We start from the raw sequence: 22467 nt of genomic DNA, 5'->3' as shown, positions 1-22467 counted from the left end.
TGCTTTTTTTAGGCAATGTCCCAAAGATAAATCTTCCAACATAAAATATCTGTCAAAAAGCAAATTGAAGGTCATGCTGCTTAATGCTAGGAGCCTTAACCTGAAAATGTACTCACTGGAGGCTCTCCTCGCACTGGATGATGCCGACACCGTTGCAGTCACAAAAACTTGGTTCAAAGTTGTTTAGAGAACCCCTGCCTTACCAGGCTGTACCTCATTCCACACATTCTGACTCCAAAATGAGGTCAGGAAGACTAAGGGTAGTGGAGTCTCTATCTTCATTAAGGATAGGCACACCTCCAGACTGGTTTGCCTGCATGATGCACTGGAAGTACTCCAAGTGCAACTGACAATTGACAAGACACACATCCAAGTTATAGCCAACTATAGACCCCAGCTTCATGACTCAGGACACTCACTACTCCTACCTGGACCTACTAGACTCCATCAAGGTACCCACTAACACCCTGGTCCTTGGTGACTTTAACTACCTTACCATAGACTGGATGAAATATTCTTGCTCTAATGCACTCACCCAACCACTCCTTGACTTCATCAATTCTAACACACTAGATCAGCTTGTCTCATTCCCCACAACGGGAGATAACATTCTAGACTTAGTTCTCACCAACATGGGTGAAAACTGCACCACTCCCATAGTAAGTTCTTCCCTTGTGAGATCAGACCATCTGTCTGTCGCATTCGAAGTTTCTATCCCAACCAACCCCCCCCAGCCATAACCAGGCTAAAAATCTTCTCAAAAACTGACTACAACCTTCTAAGGGAGGGTATCAGTAGCTTCACCCCCCCCCACCTCAGAGGATGCAGACAAGTATGCTGAGCAATTTGCCAGTGCAGTATGCAAGCACCTGTACAACTGCATGGACTCAGCCATACCCAACAGAACTAAAACCTGTTCCTCTAGGAAACACAAACTTATCTGGTGAACATCCTCTATCAACAGACTTTACAACAAAAGGAAAAAACTGTTGTCCAAGGGTAAAAATGCACAAATTCCCAACTAGAAAAACTCCCTCCTTAGCCACAAAAAGCAAATTAGATCATTAGTGAAAACCTCCAAAGCCAATTATGAATCAAAACTAGCCTTGGAAACAAAGGGTAACCACAAAGCCTTTTACAGTTACATCAGGAACCTCCATGGCAAAGCCCAGGTTTGTTCCAAATTAGTTCTTAATTGTACCACTTATACTGATCCTGTAGACTTAGCCAACCTGCTAGCAGATAGGCAGATAGGTTCAATGCAAACTTCACTCCCCTGCCCGCCAAGGGCCCATTCGACATCCCCGATACTTGTCCCACACCTCACATCTCAGTAGATAAAGTGTTAAAGGCACTATCCAAGGCAAAGAATACAATTTGGACGGGACTTGATAATATCCTAGGCTATATTTTGCATCATTTCCAGCAAGAACTAGCCTCACCATTGAGCACCCTATTTAACAATAGCCTAAGTACAGGCTTCATTCCAGCAGAGTGGAGAACTACCATTGTCATTCCCTTGCACAAAGGTGGTACCACTACTGACCCTGGAAACTAACTCCCTATTAGCTTGATAAGTCTGATCTTTAAGACCATGGAGTGTATTATTATGAACCTCATAAACAAGAACATAGGCAATCTCCAAGCACTTGACCCCACCCAGTTCAGATTTGTCAAGGGCAGATCTTGCCCATTGAACCTGGTTGACTTTTTGGGACTGTCACCAAGGCCCTGGATGAGGGGAAGTCAGTATATACAGCTTACCTTGACTTGGCCAAAGCCTTTGACACAATCCCCCAATCAGGCATCATTTAAAAACTAACATAACTTGGCTTAAATCCCTATCTCATAAGGTGGGTGGCCAACTGGTTCACTGATAGGACCCACAAGGTCAAAATAAGTGCCTGACAGCAGACTAGTGGTGTTCCTCAGGGATCTGTCCTGGGACCCCTACTGTTTGGTATCTACTTCTTAGAGGTCCAGGCAGAAACAAAAGGCCTGTGGCTGACCAAATTTGCATATGCCTGTAAGTTGGGTGCTATCATTGACTTCCCATGTGATGTTAACTTACTACAAGAGGGTCTCACAGCAACAAATGAGTGATGCAAAAGTCATGGCCTTAAGTTAAACACAAAAAAAAATGTATTATCAAACCATTCATCAAAAACATGGCCCCTACTTTTCCCACATCAACGGCAACCCCCTAAGCACACAACTTGTGGTGAGAAACTTGGGTACACAGGTTGACAACAATCTCACATTCGACCATCATGTGGTGGCTGTGGTCAGAAAAGCCTTTTACTTGGTTCATCTCATAAGTAAATGGACTACATCCAGAAAAAAGGAGGTTATTACATCTCTGTACTCCTCCCTCATTAGGCCAATAAATGAGTACAATGCCCCATTTGGTATGTACCTCTCCAAATACCTACACCAACTGGAAAGGCCACAGAAATACCTCACAAAGACAATCCATGGCCTCAAAAACCCATCCTATATGGACAGGCTCAAATCACTATCACTTTACTCGGTATCATACAGATTGCTCAGAGGTGATCTGTGTCTCCCATACAAGGCAATCTCGGACCCTGCCCTACTAGAGATTCTCCATATCCATAAGTCTAACTCCTTGTGCACTACCTGATTGAAAGGTCTAAATCTAATATGCAACATTAACAAAACCTGCTGGAGAGTCAGGTTTGTCTCCCAGAGGCTATCCCATCTCTGGAATAGACTCCCCACACACTTCAAACAAAGTATGTGACTGACCATCTTCAAGTGCAACCTTGATGAGTAGATGGGAAACCACAAATTTGTCCCAGGCATTCCACCTTTGTCCCTCATTGACAGGGGAGACAGGTATTGATTGAGGTGTCTTTTTGGGGATAAACTCTTGGCTAGACTTGTAAGGGCCCCAGAGCCATTAGCCAGGTAATTATATATATATATATATATATATATATATATATATATTTTATTTTATTTTATTTAACATATGTTTACTGGGAAAGTCTGACTTGGAACGAAGCCCATTTTCAGTGGAAGCCGAGTGAGAAATGCTCATGTCTTTGTGTGTGTGTATAATATATATATATATATATATATATATATATATATATATATATATATATATATGTGTGTGTGTGTGTGTGTGTGCGCATGTGTGTGTGTGTGTGTATCTGCTTCACCAGTCCTATAAGTAAAGCCATGAAAAGTATCATAGCAGAACTCATATATGTGAACAGCGGCAACTTAAATGATGTATACACCAATCAGCCTGGCTTTGTGAAGGATAGGTCCTGTCTCCTGAACTTAGTAATCTTCTTTAAAATGCTACAAAAGCTTTGGACAGTGGTCAATGCATGCATGCTGCTTTTCTCAACCTTGACAATTGTGGTATTATTCAAAAATTAGACAGATGTAATGTGACCTTCCTAAATTGTTCACTGGATTGCAAATTGGATATCCAGCAGATCTCAGGTTGTGAAAGTTGCTTGCACCCTCTCTGAATGCAAAATTGTCACTAGAAGGGTCAGTGCTGGTTCCCCTCCTGTTTGTCATTTATTTTGTAGACATCCAAACTAATATTCCAAAAGAGTGATTGACTGCTGATGATTGAATACAATGTCATCTTTGTTATGCACAAATCCAAGAATCTGTCTCAATTTGAAATGTTCCAAAGATGCCTAACCACCAGAATAAAAGGTGTTAAATCTTTCAAATGTCCCGTTAGATTAGCATGGTTCTTGTTATACTCAATAGCCTACCAGCTGCTCCAAGGTGACCTATGTCTGTCTTTTTGAACCATGAAAGACCTAATCCTATTTGACCTATTATTCCCTTGCAAAACCAATTCATCTGAAAACACCAATAAGTTGCTATAACAGGTCAAACAAAGTACTGATTTGACTAACTTTAAGGCTAGTGTTGATTATCAAATGAGCACATGCAAATTTACACCAAGGTAACTAACATGGCTTTACTTGATTTGGAAAGTGAGCACTACTAATTGCTTGAAAAGGGTGGCAAGAACCTTTAAGTGTATCTAGTTAAGGATGCATATGATTAATCATCTTATGGTCCCTATGATCACTTACTTAGTATTGCTTTTATGTTTCTAAACAGGAATCAGGACTGTGGCACAAATTAAAAACATATTTTAGAGTATTAAAAGCACTAAAAACTCAAATTAAATATATTACCAGATCAGGAGCAGCAAAGGACATCCAAAAAGGTTAAAAAAGCACTCCTGAAGTAACTGGAAGCATAAACTCCACAAGCAGAAAATGAAGCAGTGTGTGAATAGACAGGATATAAATAACATGAAGCAAAAGTAGTCCTTGTAGATACAGAAGAAATCCACTTTAAAGTCAGATTACATATACACAAATGCAGTGGACTCTGTCAGGGATTTCTGGTCTAAGAGGTAAATCTGAAGATACAGTACACAAAACACTGTACAAGTACAAATGCATATTAAAATGAAAATAAAACACACATAGAAATTTAATTAAACAAAGATAACAAGGATACATTGGTTAAAACAAGTTAAAAATATGAGGACAGTGTTGGGGGACCTACTGCTTACCTTTGTGCTTTTCACATCTTGGATGTTGCCACCAAAATGATTACCCTTGTTTATATTTTAGAGTGCAAAGGCATAGACCATCTAAATCAACTTAAAATAAACTGGGGAGCATTACTGATTGAACATAGTTGCCTTTGAGTTCTCGGAGTTGCTACCAAAATTATCACTTCTGAAAATTTTGAGTGTGTGTTAGCTGGAAAATAGTATTCAAGTTTGTAAAGCACTGTGCTACTGAAATGCAAGTCTCCTCATCTGGATCCTTTTAGCTGCCAGAAATCATTTGAGTTATTGTATAATGTTACCGACTGCTTATAAATAAGACTGTTGTGCAACAGCACACAACATTTTCACACAATAAACCCTTAATGGACTGTCTTGAAAGTTTCAGGCCAAACTTTCGCATAATTCAAAAGTTATAACCCTGTGCAGCTAGTAGTTACTTGACATGGGTGAATGAACTGTTTTGAATTAAAGTATTCTAGAAAACTTAAACCTTGGCTCTAGATGATTGTAACTGTTGAAGTGACACCCAGAACTCGTGCAAAAATGGGAAAAGGGGTTTGTGGATGGATGGATAGATACAATTATCATACTTAAGCAGTACATGTAAAATTCAAACTGCAAAAAATACAACAGAGATGCCCACTGCATACGTGCAAGAAAGCACCTGGTGTGTACTACATGTCCTGGGACTGTACATCTATCTATCTATCTATCTATCTATCTATCTATCTATCTATCTATCTATATTATTCATGGTTCTGTTATTGTAGTGACATAGGCTGGATACTGCTTTTGTCATGATTTTCTTTTTCTTGGGGGGGGGGGGGTTGTGTCCAAAAATCTAATTAGCTAACATTCTGCACTTTTATTTGTATGCCACAACCTCTGGAAAACATGACAAGAATTCAGTTAGTGTCTGGTAATGGGAGTGACACCCACTGCTTGGAAAAGTTTGAAGCTTATTTGGTAAACTCTTTAGAACAAAGTTTTATACTTGCATGTTAAAACTGTGAAGTCAGAAATTAAGTAATTAATTTACTGCTGTGGTGACCTCTCGCATATCTGCGTGGCACCCCCTACAGGATAAAATATTCTGCTTCTGGCTTTTCCCAGTTAGGAGTTGTCACAGCAGATCACCTGTCTGCTCATGACTGGTAGTGGAGTTTTATGGTGTCAAGTTGCCAGCCCAGTGCACAACCTTCCACAGAAGGCACAAACATGCACACACACACACCTAGGGCCAATTTAGAGTGTCCAATCCACCTACAGCATGTCTTTTGGATGTGGGAGGAAACTGGAGCACCCTGAAGAAACCCATGTGACCACAGGGAGGACATGCAGACTCCTCACAGAAGGCACCCCAGCTGAGGATTGAACCAGAGAACCTTTTGCTGTGAGGCAGCAACGCTAACCGCTGCACCACCATGGCCACCCACATACAGGCTAAGATATTACTTAGATGAAGTCATGAAGCAAATAATGACCACCTGCTCATTTCCAACCCTTGTCTATGCACCCATATTAGTCAACTTATAATAAAGTAAAGTAAATCAACCATGCTTCAACAAAACAGCAAGGTTTGCTACCAATTCTCTTCAAACACACTGCATAATTTCAAAGCAGGTTATCTGGACTGAACTTCCCACACTACCTAGCCTATTCATAACTTGTACTTAACCACAGTGTCATGTATAAAACAACAACTTTCCTAGCCTTACCTGCATCCTTTTATGGTATGCAACGCACAAAACTCATCACTCCAGAGAATAACACCTACTAAATGTCAATCAATCTAACAAGTCAGATAGTCTTTATTCATGCCATGTTCATAAAATGTGGAACTTTATTTCACTCCCTCTTAGAAAAATTACTAAACTGAACTCTTTCAAACTGCAATTAAAACAACACTCCACAGAATCATGGTCCTATTCTGGTTTTAATCTGGGCTAACTCCAAATTTCTTCTCTCTGGCTCTCTCTCTTTTTCTCTTTCAGATCCTGCACATAGTTACCCATTACTATTCTATGCTCAGCTGCACATGCACATCTATAATTTCTTGTTTACCACTCTCCTTCTTCTCTGTAACTTCATCCTTTTCCTGACAATATCCCCTAACCTCATTTTTCTGTAAGTTTAACAACATCCCCTAACCTCATTTTTCTGTAAGTTTAACAACATGCCCTAACCTCATTTTTCTGTAAGTTTAACAACATGCCCTAACCTCATTTTTCTGTAAGTTTAACAACATGCCCTAACCTCATTTTTCTGTAAGTTTAACAACATCCCCTAACCTCATTTTTCTGTAAGTTTAACAACATGCCCTAACCTCATTTTTCTGTAAGTTTAACAACATCCCCTAACCTCATTTCTCTGTAAGTTTAACAACATGCCCTAACCTCATTTTTCTGTAAGTTTAACAACATCCCCTAACCTCATTTCTCTGTAAGTTTAACAACATGCCCTAACCTCATTTTTCTGTAAGTTTAATAACATGCCCTAACCTCATTTCTCTGTAAGTTTAACAACATGCCCTAACCTCATTTTTCTGTAAATTTAACAACATGCCCTAACCTCATTTTTCTGTAAGTTTAACAACATGCCCTAACCTCATTTTTCTGTAAGTTTAACAACATCCCCTAACCTCATTTTTCTGTAAGTTTAACAACATGCCCTAACCTTATTTTTCTGTAAGTTTAACAACATCCCCTAACCTCATTTCTCTGTAAGTTTAACAACATGCCCTAACCTCATTTTTCTGTAAGTTTAACAACATCCCCTAACCTCATTTCTCTGTAAGTTTAACAACATGCCCTAACCTCATTTTTCTGTAAGTTTAATAACATGCCCTAACCTAATTTTTCTGTAAGTTTAATAACATGCCCTAATCTCATTTTTCTGTAAATTTAACAACATGCCCTAACCTCATTTTTCTGTAAGTTTAACAACATGCCCTAACCTCATTTTTCTGTAAGTTTAACAACATCCCCTAACCTCATTTTTCTGTAAGTTTAACAACATCCCCTAACCTCATTTTTCTGTAAGTTTAACAACATCCCCTAACCTCATTTCTCTGTAAGTTTAACAACATGCCCTAACCTCATTTTTCTGTAAGTTTAATAACATGCCCTAACCTAATTTTTCTGTAAGTTTAATAACATGCCCTAATCTCATTTTTCTGTAAATTTAACAACATGCCCTAACCTCATTTTTCTGTAAGTTTAACAACATGCCCTAACCTCATTTTTCTGTAAGTTTAACAACATCCCCTAACCTCATTTTTCTGTAAGTTTAACAACATCCCCTAACCTCATTTCTCTGTAAGTTTAACAACATGCCCTAACCTCATTTCTCTGTAAGTTTAACAACATGCCCTAACCTCATTTCTCTGTAAGTTTAACAACATGCCCTAACCTCATTTCTCTGTAAGTTTAACAACATGCCCTAACCTCATTTTTCTGTAAGTTTAACAACATCCCCTAACCTCATTTCTCTGTAAGTTTAACAACATGCCCTAACCTCATTTTTCTGTAAGTTTAACAACATCCCCTAACCTCATTTCTCTGTAAGTTTAACAACATGCCCTAACCTCATTTTTCTGTAAGTTTAATAACATGCCCTAACCTAATTTTTCTGTAAGTTTAATAACATGCCCTAATCTCATTTTTCTGTAAATTTAACAACATGCCCTAACCTCATTTTTCTGTAAGTTTAACAACATGCCCTAACCTCATTTTTCTGTAAGTTTAACAACATCCCTAACCTCATTTTTCTGTAAGTTTAACAACATCCCCTAACCTCATTTTTCTGTAAGTTTAACAACATCCCCTAACCTCATTTCTCTGTAAGTTTAACAACATGCCCTAACCTCATTTTTCTGTAAGTTTAATAACATGCCCTAACCTAATTTTTCTGTAAGTTTAATAACATGCCCTAATCTCATTTTTCTGTAAATTTAACAACATGCCCTAACCTCATTTTTCTGTAAGTTTAACAACATGCCCTAACCTCATTTTTCTGTAAGTTTAACAACATCCCCTAACCTCATTTTTCTGTAAGTTTAACAACATCCCCTAACCTCATTTCTCTGTAAGTTTAACAACATGCCCTAACCTCATTTCTCTGTAAGTTTAACAACATGCCCTAACCTCATTTCTCTGTAAGTTTAACAACATGCCCTAACCTCATTTCTCTGTAAGTTTAACAATATCCCCTAACCTCATTTTTCTGTAAATTTAACAACATGCCCTAACCTCATTTTTCTGTAAGTTTAACAACATGCCCTAACCTCATTTTTCTGTAAGTTTAACAACATGCCCTAACCTCATTTTTCTGTAAGTTTAACTCCCTTGCTTTTCCCTTTTGCACAATATTTTGCTGAACTATCCCAGACAACTGGCATCAAGGGTAGAGTCTTTCTGCCTTGTCTTTATTTTCTTGTCTGCTCTACTCATATCCCACGCTGAACTTGTAAGGCAGGGGACAATTGACACGATGATAGAAGACTGATATACATTACCAGAGGCCAATGAATTTAATGCCATTGTGACTTCAGTATCATCATTTTTCTGTGTTTTAACACACTGTGGTATGTTGTACTCAACAGCCTCAGGCATTCTGAATATCTTGGCAAAGGACAGTGCCATCAGTGAACTATCAAGGCAGCCAGGTAGCACTAAAGATCATTTTGACAAAGGTCGATGTAACTATGGTGTGATTAACACAGAATCCAATAATGTGATTGTGTGACTAGTAGAAACATTCCAGCATCGCCCCTGGATTCACTGTGTTATGCCATAGGTCAAAATCACACTGAATGAAAATTATTTTATAACAGCTGAGGTAGAGTAAACCATTTGAAAATTGAAAGAAATCAAGAGTGAACTTCAAGGATTCATCATCACTCCAACAACTGAAATCATAAAGGACATTCAGCTGCTTGCTGAGAAATTCAGAGTCAGTAATGCAGTCCATAAAATATTGTAGAGACCCAAAGGCTTATGATCATGTCATGCTTGTGGAGTAAGAGTAAGGGAGTGGCCCAGAAGTGCCTTGGCCAAATTTCCTATACATTTCCTAAAAACACTGTAGATAAATATCTACCCTTTAGAAGTGCCATAGAGTCATCTGAACCCACACTTCACACTGGATAAATTATTTGGTTGATTTTTTATATTGTGAAGGTGGACTGTATCCTAAACAGTGACAGTACACTAGTCAAAATCTGACTAAAAAATACCAACATAGCACACTCCTTGACTAACCTGCTCCTTCAGTAACAACCTGTGATAAATACAATCATGTGCACAACCACGTGTCAATGCACACATACCAACTCAAGCAGCAATCAAAGGTCAACCATGTTAACACACCCCAACCAGAAGCTACATACATTTCTAACATGGTGGCAGGCTCCAAGCACACCCCAAACCTTCACCACTAAAAGATTGCACTGAACTACTGGTAAATGCTGCATAGGACAGTCATGCACAAACACCCATCTTGTAGAACAGCCACTGCTCACAACTTTCTTTTGTACCACACTAAACCACTAAATACACAGACACGCGCATGTGCACATACCTACACACACACACACACACACACACACACACACACACACACACACACACGCACACACACACACACACACACACTACACTCCTGATTACAGCATTGTTCCGATCAAACATGCACACTGTTTGAGAAGTGAGTTATATGATAACTAAGGCTTAGAAAAGTTGGTCTAAAAGTTTATATAGAAGGATGAATTAGGATTTAGACACAAAAATTATGGAGGGGAGAATGCACAGAGGCTGGGAAGCAGGTGTAAGGTCGGTGTTCAGTAATGGCCAGACCACCCTAGTAAAAAGGTAGATGTGAGTGATGCTACAGGTAAACAAGTAGTTGTAGTCGAATAGGAATGGTAGCACTAAGCACAGCTAGGGGGATTACCTGAAATAAGATACACTGTGCCCAAGTGGGAGGAGCAATACGAAACCCAAGAGGTACGGGAGGTGGAGGACCCAGAACTCTACAGATAGAAATTAATTTAGCACAGCAAATTTATGTAAGATGGGGATTCTGGGGAAGGACTGACACAGCTCAAATTTATGAGTTTGTTGTGGATATACACAAAGTGAGAATGAATACAAATATAAAGAAATGTTGTTCTATTGAAATAAGATATACATGTTGGGTATTCAGCCTATATGCATTGTGGTAAATGTGTTGTATAGTATGGTAGGCAAATGTGGAATGAACATTTATATGTGAAAATCATCATGATCATCATATCATCAGATATGTCTATGTCAAATGGCTATTGCTGAAAAGTTGTATTATAAATATATTCATACAGAGATAGATAGATAAAATAAACCATGCACACACACCATATATTCTCATAAGACTGTTCTTCTGGTCAAAAAGAGATTGCTATGCTCACAGTCACCCAGCTGCACACACACACACACACACACACACACACACACACACACACACACACACACATACACACACACAAACACACACACACACTGTGCTTTCACCCTCTCAAACTAAAATATAACACACACATAACATTGTATATTTGACAATTCACTCACACCAAAATTAACCTGCAGACATGCCAACCTGCTCACACAGAGAAGCATGCACACACAAACACAATATCCTCATCTACATTCTCCCACATACTCATACTGTTTACCTGCAAATGCCTGCCATGCCCAGATACTTAGTGACATGCTACTATACACAATCACATCACTGCAGTAGACCGAGCAACATTCTTACATAGTGAAACATACAACAAGAGACAAGCCAAACTTACTGCAGTGAAGACCCTACATGTACATGCACAATCTTGATGAGGATACATATACAATCAGTGTGTACATTCATTGACAGTGTCATTTTGAATACTTGGATCCTACAAGCTGCCACATGATAACGCAGCTAGCAATCAATAGCATGGCACTTGGGGAAAGTCAATGTAAAACATACATACAACAACATTAAGCAAACAACCTTAGTCATTCTGTAAATTGAGCCATTTTGTTATGTCAGACATTATGTTGCATGTTGCCCAGAATCCTGTTCCTACAGAATTCAAAAAATGGTACAGCTCTGTCGGCTAGTACTGATCCATATATCTCTCTGCCACTGATGTCCAGATGGAAGGCCAACAGTTTTCAGACTTCACTTGCTGCCACTTTTGTGAAGATCAACTATATCAACTTTTCTTCATTTCTTCAGACTTCAGGACATTTTTAAAAGGAATGTAAATGGCACTGATAACCCATAATTCTTGTGGTATATGAATAGGTCCACCTTCAATGTTGTGGTATTTCCAAATGTTAACAAAAATTAATAATAACAATGCGTCGATACTTGAAGCAAACTGATGTCACTGGAACAGCAGTTGGTCTTCAGATTATGGCACTGACAGCTTGGGTTTAGAATGAATTAGAAGCTATATGCAGGTGAGTCATTGAGAGGCAGAGACATGTAAGGCATACATAAGGCACTTCTAAACTCCAAAGACTTAGCTTGGCTTTATCAATGAGCCAGGACCCTCTATTGTAGATTAAAGGGGATATACAACTCATGCAAGTGAAGGGACTCGAGTATCAGAAAGAAATTGCACGTTAGAGATCCTTCGGGAAAAAAATTTAACAAGGGCTTTCAAAGCTCAGTTTCTCCGAACTTTTCCTTAGCAAGCTTTAAATTATTCGTTACATTTATTATGTTATTTAAAACATAATATTTAATCAATTACAATATAGTAGCAGAGTATACATATTTCTAGGACAGTAACCACCTGATTTTTAATAGTAGATAAAAATCTCTCCAACTTTACTCTTGGATCTCTGTTGCTGTAAAAGGTAGTGGGCCGGATTCAATAAAGCCTACACTAAGTGTACACTATGCATATGGCACATGAAATGTATTCAGTAAAATTTTTATCACTTTTTTTTGTGCTTTCTAGTCACTCAGAAATATTACATTAAGTGTACATGTAGTCTATACGTTTTGATAACCTGTATGAATCCTTGTCAATATTTAAAACTGCAAGAATATCAGTAGGAAAACTAAAATTAGAAAGAAGAAGGTGTGAGTTATGTCTGTGTTGTCTGATCACTCAGAACGGTCTACACTTAGTGTAGGTTTTATTGAATCTGGCTCAGTGTGATTCATCTTGATTTATGTAATATAGTAAAAAGGGAAGCAGTGAAGCTGAGGATGGGTATAATAAAAATTAATCTGTTTCTTTTCTTTTTCTTTTTTTTTTTTTGTTTATTACGTAACATTTTGGATAAGCTTGCTTCTTTCTGTAAATTAAAGGTTTGTGGATTGTTTGTGGTTAATATTAAAACTGTTGGTATTCAAAAGAAGACAAAGTCTATTTTAATTCAATGCTAAAAGAAATTAAAGTCTGGAAATTCTTGAAAGTTTCCAATACTCTGCCATTGAAATAGTTTGAAAATTTAGAATTCTCTGTACTGACAGAAAATAAAAATCATTTTTCAGGAGTGAGAGATGAGGAATGTTTTATTTAAACTCCAGCTACGCTTAATTAATATGATTTTATATCTCAAGTTTCTGTGTTTGGTCCAAGGCCTCCCTATTTCTGTCCCCTACAAAATGCTGAAGAAATGGGATAGGATGATACTTAGATTTTTATGGCACCCCTACTCTCTTAGGGGGTTTCCAGGGGCTCATTATTCTCTGCAGATAGAGAGTGGCATGTGGTTTTCTAGTTTATTAACTTCTTATCAGGCAGCTATCCTTAGAATGTTGGGGGATCTTTATCAGAGAGGCTGGATTCCATCATAGGTCACATTGATGTTGGTGCTGTCCACTCACATCCCCATCCATTATTGTTTTTGTAAAGTTATTTGCTATTAGATACCATAGGGATAGGACTATTAGTGTTTCACAATATTTGAGCACATTTTACACAGTAATCTTTATATTATGCAATGTTGATTCCAGAAGTGGTATTGAGTTTATGATATTTCCCTTAGGAGTACACTCATATTTTAATTTGGCCAGGACGTTGTTCCCATAGCAAGCATGGTAGAAGAAAGGACTGTTTTTTGCTTTGCAGCCATATTCAGGTTCCACCTTAAAACATTTAATGAGCTTGAAATGGAATGTGGCCTCACTATGAGTCATTAAATCTACTGTTACAAGCTTCTTTCTATTTTTAACTCTATTATGGACACTCAGCGGATAGAATGGACTGTAAATTGAATTTTTATGCATTGTTTTGCAAATAACTTTGGACAATCAGACTGCAGTGAAACAAGCATATCTATTTTTTGCTGCTGCTTTGAATTCCCTTTATCACAATGTGCTGCACAAGTATGAACACATTTATGAGAGCGAGACAGACAGGAGAATTTCATATATTCAAGCATCCCAACTCCTGAAGTTACATACTAAAACAACCTCACCTGAATATGTTCACACAGGCTTTTTCTGATCCCAGACCTCCTTTCTAGCTGGATATATCCATGGGTGTTGGCACTCCCAAGTAAGCAATGCCATTAACTGGGAGGACATAATTTGGAGATGTCTGCTTTTAAACAAGTTTTGGACCACTTTCTGTGCTGAAGCAATGCTTATATACCTAGTTAAATTAGAGGAAAGATGGGAATTGATTACATATGGAATATCCTCTGAGTTAAAGATTCCATCTGCCATTCTACAAATAATACGTTAAGCAAATAAAAAAGCAGTTACACGGAGATAGAGATGCCCTCTACCTCCATTGATTGTCAGATATAGATGAATCCTTTCCAAGATAAGCAAGGAAGAATTCCAAACAGATAAAAGAATGGTTAAGTAAGGAGTTCTCTAACTAGGTGGTCTCACTATGTTATCATTACTGATAAATTGTTAAACATATGAAAATATTCAAATATGGCTGTCACAGTATGGGGCAAATTTGGACTCTTGTTTTCTTTTTGTCCCTATTTTCATTACTCCTAATTCCTAAGAAATTATTTAAGTGAGCAGTAGTGTTTAGTTTAGTTATATTTCCTTTGCTTTTTTTTTCTTTGTGATTAACTTTTCCAGTTTACACTGTCTCTCTTTTCAAGAGAGGTAATTCATGTTTATATATTAACTGTTTAGGAACTGTGACGACTATGATAGCAAACAAGTGAAGATTATAACTCTTATTATAACTCATGATGTATTGAAATTAATGAGTACCATACTATGCTTGTTTAATGTTATAGTTACAGTTTTAAGGTTTCATATAGCATGGATGTAAATGCTTAATTCATAATGTATACTTGCTGTGAATATGTCATCTTTTTAATCAGTTGATAAAGTTAATCAAATACCGCACAAATTTGGAAATATGAACAGTAAGGGAAGGAGTCCATGGTACACACTACGGCTATATAACAAAAATCTTTTAATAAAAATACTTAAAATGCAAACCTCAGGAATGCAAATAAGAACAAAAATTGTTAAAGATGAGCACTTTTGTCCTGTATATTAATAAGACTTCTTCAGTCAAACCACACAGTTTAAAAACCATTCATAAAATACATAATAAATTAACAAGCCAATCAGGTGCATGTATTAGGGCCAAACCCTCTGATTCCTGGTTACGAATAACAGTTTAAAAAAAATATATATCATTTGTTTATAAAACTGATATACTACCAAACGGAAAGATAACAGAGGCGGCGGTGGTGGCGCTGCGGTAGCGTTGTCACTTCGCAGTTAGATGTTGCCCGTTCGACTTTCAGTTAGAGCGTCTTCTGTGTGGCGGCATACGTGAATGAGTGTTCCTTCGTTGAAGGTTTTGCGTTAGGTCCGGCAAGTCAGCACGTAAAAATCTACTTTCAATTATTAGCGGACCCCTAAGCGGGAAAAGCCGAAAGACACAACAACTTACACAAAAAAAAAATATATATATCTTTTTAATGCCTTCAACCTTAAAAAACTTGCTATTAAGCAATAATCATTTAATCCAGGGTAACTGGGCACATGTAAGACCGGCTGCCAATATAATTCCTCTTTCTTGAGGTAGATCGTCCGTGGTGTGCCCCTTTCATTATGCTGCACTTTCTGAATGTTAACAAAATTAAACCAGTGATTACCATTAGCCAGAATGTGCTTTGCAAAAGCGTTATTAACTTTTCCTTTTTTAATTTCATAGCAGTGCTCGTAAATATGCTCTTTAAGCATATGTTCTGTTTTTACGTACGTAGCATGCTTCACACAACTGGCACAGAGCAGCATAAACTACTCCCTTTATTTGGCAATCAAATCTACCTTGTAATTCAATTTTATATCGCATGATATTGACACTTTCACATGCAAGAATATATTTGCAGTAATTGCAATGACTGCAGCTATGCATTTTTCCATTTGCAGCAGTCCTTTTTTCTCAAAGGATGATCTAAAATGGTCTTTAAACAGACACACGTTTTATAAACACTACATGAGAATTCATTAGTTTTGTCCTTTAAACTGTTATCCTCCTTTAATATAGACCAATTTTTTCTCATAATTTCTTTTATCTTAGTGCTTTCCAAGTTATAGGTAGTTACACAAGCATATCTGAACCTTTTATCAGCTATTTCTTCATGTATATTAGCTGTTATATTAATATTACCCTGCCTTAGAATTGATTTACAGTGCTGCATGTTCTCTTACATGCTACCTCACCTTTTAAATTAATATAGGTTCATAGGTTGGTACTAGGCTATCAGCCCTAGGGCATAGACAATCCTAGCCATAACAATTCCCTGAATATTTCTTCCCACAATATTTACTTCCCTGAACCCCTGTCTAGCAGGGCGACTGACATTCCCTCTACCTCTCGCATCAATAAATCCATAGTATACCTCCTCCTTAAAAACACTGAACAGGGGTTTTCACATTCTATCATAAAAATCAGTGTCTCTAGTAATCATTCTGGCAGCACGCACAAACTGCCCCTTCACCACTGATTTGTTCTGTGTCAGGGAGTGTCTCTAGTAAAGTGTAGTAGTGCATTTGAGTAGGTAGGTTTTCTGTAAATACATGTAAAATATGCACTAGTAGTTATATCCTTCTCAAGTAATGCATCCAATTAAGGAATTTTTAACAAATGCGCATCTGAGGTAAATTTCAAAAGTACAGTGCTTTGATTAATATATTCGAGGAACCTATTAAGTTTTTCTTCACTTTCCTTCCATACTAAAAAAATATCACCCAGATAGTAAGTATAAATCCTAACATAATCACTAAATTTGCTATTAAACAGAAAATTCTTCTCTCAATATATCACTATATTAACAAATAGAGAACCATAACTCAAGCCCATGGCTATCCCCTGGATTTACTAAACTTCCGTGCAGGACTAGCTTAGTCTTCCATGGAAGCACCCATTTAGGAGCAGGATGGCAACTCGCCATGCATATTAATAAGGCACACTGCCCGAGCTGCTAGGCTTACATGAAGCATGTAAGAGTGCAGGGGTCGTGTCTGATAGCAGAAATGTCAGAATAAACACACCCCTGCAATGCAGAACAGCAGAAAGGGGTAAGAAATGAGCGAGACAGTTCATAGGTGCCCGCATATCTCCACCAACAGTCCCCCATGTGTACAACAACAACAGTACATATGAATAAAATGAAGAAACCCTTTTACTTTTTTTTTTTAAATCCGATTGAAGCTAACCATAGGTGCGCAGCTGTGCCCATTGCTTAATTATGGTTAAAGCAGCTTAAAAGGCTGAAGAAGATAACAAGGAAGATATATGCAAATTAACCAGCACAGCAATAGTGTAATGGGCAGAGCATTTGCTTAACAGGCAGGCATTCCCTGTTCGAGTCCCACTGCAGCGCATCCTACTTTACATGGCAAAGCACGTTATGACCAACATTTTTGTTGAAGATTCCACTAAATAACATATATTTATGAACTGGAGTACTGCAGTAAATGCACATGTGAGGTGTCAGTGTTATAATGAATAAGGCACTAGTAAGCAGGTCTAAGCACAAATAAGCAGTAGTAAGCATATGTAAGCACTAGTAAACAGCCTTAAGCCCATTTGAGTGGTGGTAAGCAATGCCTACACTAGCTAAGCAATTCTAAAGCTAACTCTCTGTAAGCAGATGTAACAGCAGGTTAGCAGTGCTTACTGTCTCGCAAACCTGCTTACAACTGCTCAAAAGTGCCTTAATCACTCTATATCCAACAGTCCTTGTTCTGCCCATCAACAAAATAAACAGTCATGCAAGTCTCGAACCTAGCACCCTATATATCATAGTCCCAGTAGTTATCCACCAAGCCATCACAGAAGTATAGAAGAATAAGGTAGTAGTAAACATGTCCTCACCATAGTATAACGAAACTGAACCTGTGAAAGGCATCAGTATACAGTCATATGTGCCATAACCTACTACATAACATAAATATGTAAACTGGAGTACAGCAGTAAGCCCAAAAGTGAGGTGTAAGTGTAAGTGTAATAGAGTGCTGAAGTCCCCAATAAAACACAAGGACCCACAGAGTGTACGTACGCATCAATCAGGGATACCAGGCATACATATAAGGTGTAATGAATAATAACACAATGCCAAAAAAGCATTATAATGACGGTCTAATGTAAGCAATGCTAAGCATTGCACAGGCCAGCTTAGGAGGTATGAGCAATGTGTAGATCAGCTAACTCTTTCTGCCCAGTGGTATACCCCTTTAAACAATGTCAGCCTTAGATAAGCAGGTGTGCCCATAGCTTAGCCTTTTCAGAACTGGCTAATCATGGAAAAGTGCAGGAAATTGGCCTTACTTAAACCCAAGAGGTGAGAATATATCTCATAGCTAGTTGTAGCTTCCTCATACAGGCACTATGGCAGTAAGTGGAGAAGGAGTGTGCTTCCGGGCCCAGCGCTGGTGCGTCCAAGAGTCCAAGTTCATTGCTGGTCACCTAGTTAAAAAACATACACAGAGACTGCTGCAGGGCCAGTACCAGGGCTCCCAATATAAGGTGGAGGCCTGGGACCGTCTTGCCCATGACCTCACCAGTGCCACTGGCATACCCCGAACTGGTGAGCAGGTCAGGCACCACTATGCCGACCTGAAGCGGCGGAAGGGGGACCTCTTGGAGGAGTGGCTCCAAGAGGCTAGAGCATCAGGGGATGTCCCAGCCGTGTGTAAGTATCACTCCAGTATGTGTGTAATAAGTGCCAGCTCAGGTATATCATGGATAGGTATGGCTAAATATTTTTCTTATGTCCCCCACAGCTGCAATGGAGCGGGCAATGAACCACGAGGCCCACATCAGCCACAATGCGAGGCAGGTCAGTAAAACTCATGCTTTTTCTGTCATAGGAAATAAAAATAAAAATAGTAGTAAATTAATTACTAGTATAAAACTTGTATTGTTCAAGGTAGGTACTGCATACACTAAAGAATATGGCAGGAAGAGTCTAATATTGTTTGTATGTCAATAAAAGTGTAATATCCTGACAAAATAGGTCTAACTACTGGACTGCATGTGTATATTCTGGTATCATAAGGTAATGTAGGTTTGCAATCATGTAATAGTACTGTAATATTAAGCACTGTTACCCACACCATGCACCATAAACTGAATGTGTAGAAATGCCTGTATATGACAGGTGTAATTCCCAGAGGCCATTTAGTACAACTGAGAGACACATAGTAAACAGGGAAAATGTAAACAACAAAAACTGAATAGCACATGCAACTGAGATGGGAACTGTTATTTGTTTAGCACTCACAGCCACGGTTCGAATCCTGCCAGTGGTAGTAGTCTGCATACAGAATCATACCCCACAACTGCACAGATATGTTAAGAATGTCTATTAAAGTGGCCCATATCTATTGTCTATCAACTTGCCCCCCTGGGAAATCAGTGGGATGATCCCAGATGTATAGGCAGCAAACAGGAAATACAACTAATAGACACACATCTATGACAACAAACCTGGCACACTACGAATTCCATAATACCTTATGTGACTATGAAGCCATGTATGTCCCATTTACACCCCAAATTGTTAAGCTGTGGTCAGAGTGTATACAGTAACAGAGTTAGAATAGTAATGTGGAACCTGGTACTGTGTGTGGAAACATTCAGGTAGTGCTAATAAACATTCCTCCCACAGGTTTGTCAGATACCAACACTGTGCCCAGAAATACAATAATGATATGCAGTTGCTCTGAATGAGCTATTACACATCACTGTCACCCACACCACCCTACATCATATAACTGTCTAGGAATTCTATGTAAGAGTGTTGTTATACAAGGTCAGAATGCATAAGCACAGGGGATTAATAAGATAGAAAGCAGACTGGAGATATACAGCAATATCAATATAGCAGACACAAGTGTGATGGACAGTGTTTAAGTTGTAGCAGACACAGCCATGATCTGAATCCTGGGAGTGGAAGTACACTGCATAAAGATTCATACCCCCCAATTGTACACATGAGGGCAGAATGTCCAATGCATGTGCCCATATCTGCTGCCTGTACACATGTCCCCCTGGTAAGTTTGTGGGATGATCCCAGATGTGTAGCCAGCAAACAGGGAATACAAGTGATTGTCAGCCATCATGAGAACACACCTGTCACTGTAGCAACACTCAAAACTTTTAGTAGAGTAATATTCCAAGTATGGCCTATCTACACTCCCATGTTGTCAAGCTGTGACCAGAGTGTTTACAGTAACTGAGTGAGATGTATGTGCATAATAGTAATGTGTAATCTGGAACTTTGTGTGGCAACAGTCAGGTAGTGCTAACAAACATTGCTCCCACAAATACGTTTGGTATGAACACTGTGCTGAGAAATACAGACCAATATAACCTGCACTGGCACTGTCCACCCTGGTACTGTAGGGGATTGTGAGTGTTGCAGTTTCTCTAAATAATAAAGTATCACTGGTCACTGCCACCCACACTGTGCTACATAATATAACTGTGTAGGAAAGCATGTATATGTGTGTGTCAGGTAGGTTGAAGAGGTCAATATTCTAGATATGTCCAGGCACACCAGCATGTGATCAACACATGGCCAGAGTCTGTGCAGAAAGAGTCGGATAGCATAGTGCAAAACATCAACCCAGAATCCGGGCGTATGTGTACAGTTAGTCAGTGTTAACAAGCATTCCCTCCACAGGTATACCAGATAAGAGGTGTATACTACAGGTAAAACCAGTTCATGTGTAATGCTGACAACAGCCATATCACTGACCAAAATAAGGCCATAGGGTAGTGTAGTAACACTTGTAAGGTACAGATAACAGCACTGACTAAGAAAGTAATGTGGACTACAGGAATATACTACTTGTTAATTAACATCCCCCCCCACCTTATCTCCAACAATAATCAACATACCCAGCCCAACTGGTATGTACTGTCTCTAATAATGTCCAATTGTTTGATAAATATTTCAATGGTTCCCATGCATATGCCATATTGAATTATTCCAACATTGTTGGCATGGTGCCATCAGTGTACCTGCATGCTGTTCTTATTACCACTGTGGTTTCATATATGCATGTGTTTTGTTTGCTATGCAACTGTTCCGTATCTGGTGTCTGGGTTAATGGGAATATCTATGCATGCTGGTATACCTAACCCTGGAATGTGTTGACTATTACTAACCCATATAAGATGATGAAATCTAAACACTGTAGCATGCTGGGGAAGGCCAGTCCAGTGGACCCACCTGTCCCACCTCAGCTGGCCGAGGCACCGGGCACCAGCATGTCTGGGGCTCAAACTCAGACCTCCCTGTCCATTGGTCCTGCACCACCTACAGGTGGAACTGCCTCAGGGGATGGGACTCGCCCCGCCCTGGGAGTGGGCGTGGACAGGCACATGTCACCCATCGCTAGGACGGGATCGTGGTGCGTAGAGTGATCAACAAGCAGTTCGGTGATCTTCTATGCCAGCTCGAGGTCTTTATATCTTGATTAGAGAGTCAGCCTGGCTCTGTGGCTCAGCCTCCAGCACAGCCACCTTCGGGGCTGTGAAGGTGCAATGGTGACTGCCCATGGGTGGGGACCTCAGTCCCATTGTTACCACTAGGGGGCTCGTGGGCTTCCAATATCCCAACAACCTTCCTCATCAAGGTGTTTACCCGCCACATGTCATATACCCCCCCTGTATGCGTCTTGTGTTTCTTGTCTGTTAACCTACCCAACCTACCACCCTAAATATACCTACTACTCCTCCCCAACATCCCACTCTCACCTAAAAAAAAAAAAAAAAAAAAAAAGGGCAATCTGTTCCCACAAAAAAATCTCACCCCATACATAGCTGTCCATTTCGCACACGTGTCCACTGGACACATGTAATCTGGTCTAATTGGCATCACAACTTATTATTGTCATCCTCACCCCTTTTCCAGGGGTTTGTGTGTCCAAATTTACCTCCAAATTCAGTGCATATGCACAGCTGTTGATGTAGAAGAAATGAGCATCTATGGACCTTTCCTACACCCTTCCTGCACATCCCCAGTTATTTTCCCTACTGTCTTTCCCTCTTTGCACCCCTTTTTCACCACTTTTCTATCAACCCTTTTTTTTTCCTTTAAAGAAATTAGCACAGGTGTAAGTGGGAGTAAGCACTTTTAAGCATCAGTAAGCATGTTTAAGCCTTTTTGCATGGGGGTAAGAACTGCCTACACAGATTAAGCAATTTAGAAGCTGAGTATAAGAAACTGTAATCGGAAGTTAGCAGTGCTTTCCTCCGTGCAAATATGCACAAGCCCACTTACACCTGCTTTAAAGAGCCTTAATCACTCTGTATCTAATGACCCGTGTCTCCCCAGCAACAAAATAAGCAGCCTCTGCAAGCCTCGAAACCAGAACCCTGCTGACAC

Source organism: Protopterus annectens, chromosome 4.part0 (genome assembly GCF_019279795.1).
Source record: "Protopterus annectens isolate FY-2018-M chromosome 4.part0, PAN1.0, whole genome shotgun sequence".
Taxonomy (NCBI): domain Eukaryota; kingdom Metazoa; phylum Chordata; order Ceratodontiformes; family Protopteridae; genus Protopterus; species Protopterus annectens.
This window is presented reverse-complemented; position numbering follows the sequence as displayed.